The 11392-nt window shown below is 39.1% G+C and overlaps 1 non-coding gene across 1 annotated transcript; it reads left to right on the forward strand.

The window, feature by feature from the left end:
* The first annotated feature begins 2831 nt into the window (after window positions 1-2831).
* Window positions 2832-2966, forward strand: LOC129648094 (small nucleolar RNA SNORA16B/SNORA16A family). The gene has a single exon (XR_008712680.1). It is a non-coding gene; the product is annotated as a small nucleolar RNA SNORA16B/SNORA16A family (small nucleolar RNA).
* The last annotated feature ends 8426 nt before the right edge of the window (window positions 2967-11392 follow it).

Consider the following 11392-nt stretch of genomic DNA (forward strand, 5'->3'; position numbering starts at 1 on the left):
TGATAAAGAAAGTCTCTATTCCATCACTATCATGCAGTCATCACGCTTCTGTTCCAAAGCGAATAGTAATTACAATATTCTCACCACCAAATCAACAGAATCATGGTTCAGGAATATTATGGGGTAAACTGAATCAGAAAATTAAGATAATGCTCAAAGAATACAGGAATTTTAAAAAAATGAAAAGCTATGCACACCAGATGGCCAGCATATTCTTCTGCTCCTAAACAACACAGAAGAAAACAACCAGGCATAAAAGGCAAATACCAGATGGAACCAGGAAACTCAATGGCAGCTCCTCTCAGCCTGGGCCCAGGTATCCTTTCTCACCATCTTAAGTAAAGGTCATTGTGAAAGATCTTGATCAACTGAGACCTTCTTGTTGATTCCGGTTATAGTCTATACAAATAATGCCATTTCACCAAAACTCAACAATAGCCATGTGTTCAAAAAGAAAGCTCTTGAAAGCCGAGGAATGCCTGCCAAGACAACTTCTCAAAATCTCACCCTTTTAGTGTCCCAATAAAAAAAAGATAAACTTCACTCTTAACAGCTCTTCTCTGTTTCTCAAAACATAGAATTTCCAGATGACCCAGACATTTCATTCCCATGTTTATACTCAAAAAATCTGAAAAGAGGAACTCAAACAAATATTTGTACCCCAATGTTTATTTGTTATTCAGTCAGTCAGTCATGTCCAACTCTTTGCAACCCCATAGACTGCAACATGCCAGGCTTCCCTGCCCTTTACTATCTCCCAGAGTTTGCTCAAATTCATGTCCATTGAGTCAGTGATGCCATCCAACCATCTCATCCTCTGTCACCTACTTTTCCTTCTGCCCTCAGTCTTTCCCAGCATCAGGCAAGGTTTATAGCAGCATTCTTAACAACAGTCAAGAGGTGAAAACAACCCAGGAATGGATAAACAAAATGTGGTATATCTATACAATGGAATAGTACTCATCCATAAAAAAGGAATGAAGCTCTGTTATATGTTACAACATGGATAAACCTTGAAAATGTTATGCTAAGTGGAAGAAGCCAGACACAAAAGGACAAATATTGTATGACTCTACTTACATAACATATATAGAACAGACAAATTCATGGAGACAGAAAGTAGAACAGACATTCCCAGAGACTGGGGGAAGGACAATATGGAGCTCAAACTTTTTTGAGTGCAACAATAAAGTAAAGACATTTTCAGACATGCAAAATATCAATTAACTCATCCTTCACATGGTTTTCTACTTTTCTCAGGAAACTACTGGAGGATATACCCAGGCAAGATGACAGAATAAATCAATAAAGCCAAAGATCTTGGATCCAGGAAACAGGGGGTTCAATACATGAGAAAGTCAAAGGTGAAAACAAAGGAGGTGAAATAAAATCTCTGGATGATGTTAGTAATTAATCTCTGGATGACAATACTAATTAATACTATTAAGATGAGAATGTGCCAGTAGGCTCTAGAAGATATTTCTTCTAGAAACATTCAGAAGAAAAATTGAAAAATATCAGATTTTAAAGAACATATACAGCACAGATTTACATACTGAAGTGCAGAGTTTGGGATAGAATTAGTGCTAAGTTCAAAGAAAACAGTCAAATGTATTTTTAAATATTATGCAGGATAACAAAAATAACCAAAGTATATTACATGGCTTAGGCATCAATAGCTTTAACATAGTTGTGATAATGTAAATGTAGAATATCAATCTATCCAAAATTATGATTAAACTATACTGAGAGGATGGAAAGTAGAAAGGGTCCATATACAGAGTGGGACTGGTATTTGTACAAAAGAAAACCAAATTCTCATCTTCCAGAATCCAAAGTTAATAGATCATTTTTAAAGCTAAAAGTCAAGAAGTAGTAATAGTATCATGTTAAATAGAATTATGGATGTAAATGCAAAAAGTGATTTCCTCTAGTAAGGTAAGAAACATAAGGCATGCCACAGATATGCTGGTTTTACTAACAGGCAATGTGGAAATACTTGATTCTTTTAACTATATACCTGTATATCACTTTGTTAAAAAAAATTTAAGTTATTTTAAAAGAATAATACAAACTTATTAGACATATGGTGGTAAGTATGAAAATAATCAACTGAAAGAGTTGAAAGTGATTATCTCAGGGGAATAAGACATGTGAAAGTCTAGTTTGATTTTTTTAATTAAAATTTAATAATAAAAATACTAATGAGTCCTTTTGGAGACACCTTGGTCTGATGAAGTAAAAATGGATCTTATCAGGAGAAACAGGGTTTTATCCTCTTTCAATGTAACAGCACAAGTTAATTATTTCTACAACCAAAGTAATGTTTCCCCTTCAGGGAGAGCCTTGTTATTTCAATTAGACATATATTCACTAACAGGCCCATAAATATTTCTAATTAGCCTGTTTGCTTCCATTTTACGAGACTGCTTTCAAATTAGCATCCACATTCTATAGAAATGGAAGGAGAGTCTTAGAAGATTGTAATTTCCCTCTCAAGGAAGGAAGAAGGACAACAGATTGCATGTCCAAACAGAACTGCTTATTAGATTCCAGCCATTTATAGTGCATGTTATTTGGAGCAACATACTTGTCAAACTTGGATAGAAGGCTAAAAGTGAGTAGCAGCTTCAACCAATTATTTTCAGGTCTTCAAGCAAACATGATAGAAGGGTATAGGCAAAGCAGTAGGAGAGAAATAGCATGGTGTTTGCAGCCCTGCTTCTTCAGGCAGTGATCTCATTTGGCCTTCCCTATTGACGAAAAACCACAGGGAGCTCTGCCATGACTGAAGAATGGCCCCAGAAATCAAGGATTCGAAAGTGCACCAGAGTGGCCCTTATCGAAGCTGCAGCTGCTTCCATGTAGCTGCTGTGGTCAAAAAGGAGCCCAAAGTGACAGTTTTCCTTGACGGTCGCCGTTCTGTTTGCTGTAACTGATCTGCAACATTTCAGGAAAAGACAGTTCCCATTGTACTTGCCATTTCTCAGGTACAACCAGAGACCTTTATTAAAACTGACAACGTTTTCAGAGGCTACCGGAAATGTTCCATTGATGGGGTCTTACATGCAAGAATAAGGCTTTTGAGAAGTGGCTTGCAGAGGCCAAGAACCAGCATGCAGATGCAGATATGGGTGGGTTAGATACCTGTGCTGGGGAAATCCAAGGGCAAGTGGTGCAGATTGTGGTCATGCTTTGGGTCTTTGCCCTGAAAAGCTTAAGGCATCAGCCCAAAGGCGAATCAAAAACCTTGTTTTGAAAACCAGATGAATGGAACGAGTAGGTCATTCAGGACAAAAAAAAGAAAAAAGAAAGTGCACCAGAGCCCCAAAAGTCAGATGAAATTAGCATTAAGCATATAAGATCACACAGGAGATATACTTCATCTAGAGAAGCCTACAAAAATTGTTCAATAAGTTACTATTATCATCATCATATTTTGATCAAAAAGTAAAAACTGCATTTTTTCATTAAGTGCTAACTATAGACTGTGCTTGACATTTTACACATATTATCTTTTAATAACTACAACAGTTCTGAAGAGCTGGTATTATTAGCTCCGAAGAAGATCTGAGGCTCAAAGAGAAGCAATAAATTCTGCAAGGTAATGTCCTTTCTGTCTGAGTGCAAAGCCCTATCACCACGGGCAATACTGGGCAAATTGTTTTCCCCATGAACTTTTTTGAATGTCATTGTATTATATTCACATAGCCCTTATTACATAGAAAGAACCTATCACTCTCAATTTTCAAGGAACGAAATCTTGACTTGGGAGAAAATGGACAATTAGCCCAAAGCCACACTGCTAACAAGGGCAGAGCCAGGATTCCACTCCAGATGGTAAAGTTCTCAACCTACCATACCATCTACAAAATATTATGACTATGCCTATCCCTTTGTGGAAGTTCTAAAATGAACCTCTTCTTGGGGTCAAAATAAGGTCACCATATATAACTTACCCAACAGGGCTTGTAAAGGTGAAAGAGGTACTATTAGTTATAATGCTGAGCAACAGATATAAAGCAGCCTATCCCAGGCAAGCCAGGGACCAATGTTACTCTTGCAGGAGAAAGCCCTAGCCCTTATTCCAATGGAATCATTTCTCCTTGACAGAGTGGGGGAAATAATTGATATTTGGTTCAATTTAATCATTGTATTTGACATCAGGTGAGGAAGACCTTTTGGAAGAAGCAATGCTTGTCTCATGCTTTAATTGTCTTTAAAAGTTTAGTCTTCCACAGTTTTTTAGAATAGGGGTCAACAAAGAGCAGCCCATTGGCCATACTCTGCTCACTTGCCATTGTTTTTCTAAATAAAATTGTATTGAAACACAGTCTCGCACAGGTGTTTATGTATTGTCTGTAGCTGCTTTTGTGCTACCACAGTAAAGCTCAGTACTAGCAACAAAGACCTTATGGCCCACGAAGCCAAAATCCTTTAATAACCAGCTCTTCACAAAAAGCACATCTATCCCTGTTTTAGAAGATAAAATCTAAACTCCTCAGCACCTTATAGGAGGCGCTCCATGATCTCGCCCTGCTTCTGTTTCAGCCTTATCCTCCACTCTGATTATTATCCTCATTCCCAGAACCTGCCTATTCGTTAAAAAACTTTTCACAGCCTTCTCCCTGTGCTTGGAGTGCCCCTGTCCCCATGTATATCTTCTGATGAACACTGTTCCAGGTTGTGGTAAGGATTAAGGCTCAGAAGAACATCTAACACACGGGAAGCATTCAGTTAATATACTGTTCTTACTGTTGTTATTTTCATTGTCTTACTCTTATTTTTGCAACATAGTTTTAAATGCCATCTAATTTCTCTCATTTTTAATTTTGCCATCCACTAAATAAATAAATAAATCTACTACTGTGTCCTATGGAAAGACTAGCACTCAAAGTGTTAGTAAACAGGAAAGTGCCGAACATCCAGAAGGTTTTAATATTAAAAGATTTAGCTGTTTAGGATTCCCTTCATTGTTTGTTTACCCAACTCAGGACTGGAAAAGGTCAGTTTTCATTCCAATCCCAAAGAAAGGCAATGCCAAAGAATGCTCAAACTACTGCACAATTGCACTCATCTCACATGCTAGTAAAGTTATGCTCAAAATTCTCCAAGCCAGGCTTCAGCAATATGTGAACCATGAACTTCCTGATGTTCAAGCTGGTTTTAGAAAAGGCAGAGGAACCAGAGATCAAATTGCCAACATCCGCTGGATCATAGAAAAAGCAAGAGAGTTCCAGAAAAACATCTATTTCTGCTTTACTGACTATGCCAAAGCCTTTGACTGTGTGGATCACAATAAACTGTGGGAAATTCTTCAAGAGATGGGAATAAGCAGACCACATGACCTGCCTCTTGAGAAATCTATATGCAGGTCAGGAAGCAACAGTTAGAAGTGGACATGGAACAACAGACTGGTTCCAAATAGGAAAAGGAGTATGTCAAGGCTGTATATTGTCACCCTGCTTATTTAACTTCTATGCAGAGTACATCATGAGAAACGCTGGACTGGAAGAAACACAAACTGGAATCAAGATTGCCGGGAGAAATATCAATAACCTCAGATATGCAGATGACACCACCCTTATGGCAGAAAGTGAAGAGGAACTCAAAAGCCTCTTGATGAAAGTGAAAGAGGAGAGTGAAAAAGTTGGCTTAAAGCTCAACATTCAGAAAACGAAGATCATGGCATCCGGTCCCATCACTTCATGGGAAATAGATGGGGAAACAGTGGAAACAGTGTCAGGCTTTATTTTTCTGGGCTCCAAAATCACTGCAGATGGTGACTGCAGCCATGAAATTAAAAGATGCTTACTCCTTGGAAGGAAAGTTATGACCAACCTAGATAGAATATTCAAAAGCAGAGACATTACTTTGCCAACAAAGGTCCATCTAGTCAAGGCTATGGTTTTTCCTGTGGTCATGTATGGATGTGAGAGTTGGACTGTGAAGAAGGCTGAGCGCCAAAGAATTGATGCTTTTGAACTGTGGTGTTGGAGAAGACTCTTGAGAGTCCCTTGGACTGCAAGGAGATCCAACCAGTCCATTCTGAAGGACATCAGCCCTGGGATTTCTTTGGAAGGAATGATGCTAAAGCTGAAACTCCAGTACTTTGGCCACCTCATGAGTAGAGTTGACTCATTGGAAAAGACTCTGATGCTGGGAGGGATTGGGGGCAGGAGGAGAAGGGGACGACAGAGGATGAGATGGCTGGATGACATCACTGACTCGATGGACATGGGTCTGAGTGAACTCCGGGAGTTGGTGATGGACAGTGAGGCCTGGTGTGCTGCGATTCATGGGGTTGCAAAGAGTCGGACACGACTGAGTGACTGAACTGAGCTGAACTGACACATACATATATTTAAAAGAAGAAGAAGAAGATAAATCAGAAAGCTAAGACCAGAGTCTGAAGAGCTATTTAGGATTACTTTTGACACAGTCTCAAACAAAGCATCAGTAAGCCCAGTAGTAGCTCAAAAGATGGTACCTAAAAACATCAGAGTAATCTTTACAAATGGTTTCAGCATCATCATTATTTATAGAATCTCCGTGTTTATGAATGGTTTTTGCCATCTTGTTTTACACTAATTCCAACTTTTCTTTCTATATTTGTGCAATTGGATACACTATTAGTCATCAAGTTTACTGATAGCAAGGGGGAAAGAACCACGTGTTAAAAACACACACCACGCACACCAAATGGATCTTTAATTTTAGGCTGCCATTCCTTTCATTGAGCTTTTCTAAGGGTTTCCGGCAGTGTGAATAATAACAGAGTGTCTGGCTTGCTTTTTTCTTACAGATGCATGACCTGGCACTGGAAGCACTCATCAGAAGGAAAGGTTCTCTCAAAAGAGCTCATTGAAAAAAGGGCTATGGAGGTTTGCACAGGAAGCCATATCATGCAAATATTGAAGCCAAACTGGTCTTAGGCACCAAGCACATAATACTTAATTTTGCAGTTAATGATGCTGCTGCTGCTGCTGCTGCTAAGTCACTTCAGTCGTGTCCGACTCTGCGCGACCCCATAGACGGCAGCCGACCAGGCTCCGCCGTCCCTGGGATTCTCCAGGCAAGAATACTGGAGTGGGTTGCCATTTCCTTCTCCAATGCATGAAAGTGAAAAGTGAAAGTGAAGTCGCTCAGTCGTGTCCAACTCTTAGCGACCCCACGGACTGCAGCCTACCAGGCTCCTCCATCCATGGGATTTTCCAGGCAAGAGTACTGGAGTGGGGTGCCATCTCCTTCTCTGGCAGTTGAGGATACTGAAACCTAAAACTATATAGCAATGTGTTCAAAACCAGAATCCAATTTTATGCTAAGTTTAATTGTCTAACTGCAAACCCATGTTGTGACCATGAGATTAAAATGGTTATAGGCAGAAGCAGTGCCTAAAATTTTCTTTTTACAGATATCCAAATTCATCAACATTGAGTAATTTATTCAAAACTACAAAGTCAGCCAGTTTTTAAAGCCAGGTCTTTTGTAAAAGAGATATATTCTAGGATGTTAGCAGGGGCCCACTCAGAGGTATAAGACCACCTTAAGAACCCAAAGCAGCCAACTCTTAACTCTCCTGACTTCAAAAATATAACATAAGAGTGTCATTTATCACTTTAAAAATTTTCTTGCACCAACATGATTGATTTTTGACCAAATGAACATAAAGCCAAATTAAAAACAAAAGAGGTTACATTCCATGTCTAAAGGTCACACAATTAGATTTTCCAACTCAAAGCCCAGTATTCTGCTCAGAACACACACAACCCATATTCTAAAGATTTCCTATTGTTTCTGACATTCAAAGACAGAGCTAGGTAACTGTCTCATTTGTTTAAGTGTCCTGGGTCCATCTTTTGTTCTGTTTTCCAGCTAAGTATTTCACAAATAAATTTCTCTCAAGAATTAGAGTCATTGAAATTATATAAATCTTACCAGTGAAAGCAGGGTCATCTGGATGATTCTTAGTTATGAAGTTATGATCCACCTCTCCTTTTTTTATAATGTGACTTCTGATCTTTCAGAAAAGCCACAGCTTGAATCACATTTATAAAAATATCACTGAATTACACGCTTACGGCAAGAAAATTGGTTTAGTAACTTACGATCTCAGTCTCTCCATCTTTTCAGTGCCCATTAATTCTATAATTTTATCATTTTTTTTTCCTGCACTGAGAGAGATAAGGAAAAGAAAAGAAAAGAGAGAGAACAGAAACCATACCATGATTTTCTGAGTAGACTGAACAAAAGCAATGTCACGAAACTGGGTTACATCTCACTACAAGAGGCTGTCCAGAGCAATAATGCAGCCTATGAAGAAGCTAAAAAGCTCCTCCTCGGTGGTCAAAGGGGAAAGCAGGTATTGAACCCAATGGGATTTTATCTCTGAAGTGGAGGCACAGTTACAAACAGCCCAAGTGTCAGACCTTGTTAAGTACCAAATCTGCAGTACAGGCAGCATAAGACAAGCTTTCATTTTCTGGGTGACAAACATTACCCTGACAGTCCAGAAGTAGGTGTCTTGCCTCTTTCTCTCTCCCTCCCTCTCTTTTTCTCTCTCCCTCTTTCACACACATACATACACACAAATGGCTGCATCGCCCACAACCAGAGTCGTTTGGTGACTATCTTGTTGATTGCTTCATAATATTTTCAATTGTGTAAAATTCATTTGGAATATTGTTTTTTTCCTGTGCTTTATGAATAACTGAAAAGGGGAATTTGGAAGGAAACCACACAACCCCTATACCTTTTTTGTATCCTAGGTTTCCCTCATCCCCCAAATCAACTTGCTTTAGTCAAGAACTGAAGCGACAATGTATACTCACCATCTGATCATAAGTAGTAAAGACAACCATGAATTTGTTCGAAACGTCACCAGGCTATATTCTACTTCTCTACCTTAGGAAGGGAGATGAGGGCTGGGGGGATGGGAAAGGGGTAGACAGAGGAGTTATGGGCCGCTTGCAATCAACAACTAAAGGCAGGATACATACTGAGCTTTTTTCACAGTGTGTAGCCCGGCAATGGTGCTTTTCTAGTACTAAGAAAGTAGCTGGCCATGGACTACTACCACTACCAATTCCCTCCACAATTTACTCACGGGTATTCTGACATTCAGGCCACAGTTCTGAGTTCGATGTTTATCAGCTATGGGTAACACCCCTTCACAGAGCTACTCTGCTTCCAGACACACACAGTTAACTAGACGAAATTCCATACGGTCCAATATTTAAAAATCAGATTATCAGCCTATTTTGGAATGACTGAACTCTGTATTCTGAGGAATAGCCTTAACATCTAAAAAACTGAAACAAGAGTGTTTGTATGGACTAAGTTCGGAAAAACATGTCAAACACAAAGTTAAGTACTGCCTTCTTAATAGTAGGCTCTGATGTGTTCAATTTCAAATAAAAACCCCAAGTTTAATGTTTATGGGAAGCTAGTGAGTATCAAAACAATTTCTTAACCCTCTTTGAATAAGGTCATCATTTAACTCTGAGTAAACTTTGCTTTCTTTCTTTGTTTCCAGAGTGTTCTCTGAAAAGAATTGAGCACAGGACTTTTATATTTTTATTGTTTTTGAGATTATTTCAGAGGTTGAACAGGAGGCATTATTTTAACCATGCCCCAGATGGAAAAATGCTAAAAAAAAAAAAAAAAAACAAAGAGATGTCTGTCCTTGGATCCTTTCGGCCTCCCTCATCAGTGCCCTTGTGAAATGAAATGTCCTATCCTTGAGTCAGAGGATCTGAAGGTAACTTTCAGCACCTATCTCAAGCCCTATTTTTGTTATTATCTACTAATTATCTCTAAATTTCATTGGTTGATAAGGTTCAACAGCTCTCAGCAGTGTTTACATTTTAGTTAAAAGTGGAGGCTTCTCAGGAGGCTCAGAGGTAAAGCATCCTCCTGCCAATGCAGGAGATGCAGGTTATATCCCTGGATCAGAAAGAGCCCCTGGAGGAGGAAATGACAATCCATCCCAGTATTCTTGCCTGGGAAATCCCATGGATAGACGAGCCTGGCAGGCTACAGTCCATGAGGCCCACAAAGAGCTGGACACAACTGAGTGACTGAGCACGTGGTTTACATGCACATGGGGGTAGAGGGATGTTGCCTTACTGAAATAAACTACCTACGGTATGTTCTTAAGCATGAACACTGGAAGGATCTTAAGCAAGATTGTCACGTGACAACCATGGGCTGAACAATCAACTTATCTTGCTCTACCAAGAGAAGTTCTTCCTTCTTTTCTTTCTTTATCTCTTTTTCTCCCTTTTTTTCCACATGTATTTATTATTCTTTTAGTGTCTACATCAAGCTGGGCATTGAAATAAAATGTCAGCACTGGAGAACGTGCATAAGCATTCAGAGGAGGATTCTTGATTAAGTGAGAAAACTCCTCTATGCACGTGTCTGGTCATTCTGATATCCTTAAACCAATATTTTAAATAAACTCTTCAACTTTATCAACCAGCTTTTGAAAACAATGAACTAATAGCCACTGGCTAGGCTACAGTTCTGAAAATAAACTTATCTGATATATTTTTGATTTCCCCCTGAAAACAGTTTGTGTTGCAAGTGAAAAATGCATCTTCTCAACAATCGATCAGCTTCACCAGCAGGTGTTGAATTTTCTTTATTTTTCTTAGTAAAAGAGGCAATTCTGAATCATATTATTCTTTATGAATGAGTCACATGACAAGCAAAGTCCTTCAAATTTGACTCCAGCCACTGTTCCATCCCATCACTCATCACTTCTTCCCCCCAGACTGACCCCTTGCCAACACACTCTCAAACATGTGTGTTAAAGCCACTTAAGATTACCTGTGCAAACAACTCAACCATTTAATACCTTCATGATTCTGATCAAGTAAAACTTCTGCTTTAAAGAGCTTTTCCTGTTCCTTTCCTATTTACTTTGAAAATAAAACCCAGGTTACTTCTCTATGAGACTTTCACTAATCCCCCACATTCTAGCACTCTGTCACACAGTCAGGGTGAAGTTCATGATTCTATACCACATGGGCCCAGCATCAGCCTAAACTAGCATCCAGAAGTATCTGGATGTTTCTGAACTGGTAGGTGAGATTTGCATGTGGGTTCTGAACTGGAGGGATTTCTTCAATCGTCGTTGTGTGCTTTCTTGTGTGCTTGTATATTTTGGTGTAGTGTTTTGTCCGAAGCTTACAAAGGAAGCAACTTTGCATGTATTCCTGAAAAGAGACAATGGGGAAAACAAATACAACCTGACACCTGTGCAATTTCTCCAGTTTCATAAACAGAGCTCAAAAAATTGTATCAGAGCCCATCAAAAGAGAAACTGTAAGCAAAATCTAAAGGGACAATGTTAATGAGGGACATAGTGGTTATGAGGGTTTCCCTG

Source organism: Bubalus kerabau, chromosome 3 (genome assembly GCF_029407905.1).
Source record: "Bubalus kerabau isolate K-KA32 ecotype Philippines breed swamp buffalo chromosome 3, PCC_UOA_SB_1v2, whole genome shotgun sequence".
In the NCBI taxonomy this organism is placed as follows: Eukaryota; Metazoa; Chordata; class Mammalia; order Artiodactyla; family Bovidae; genus Bubalus; species Bubalus kerabau.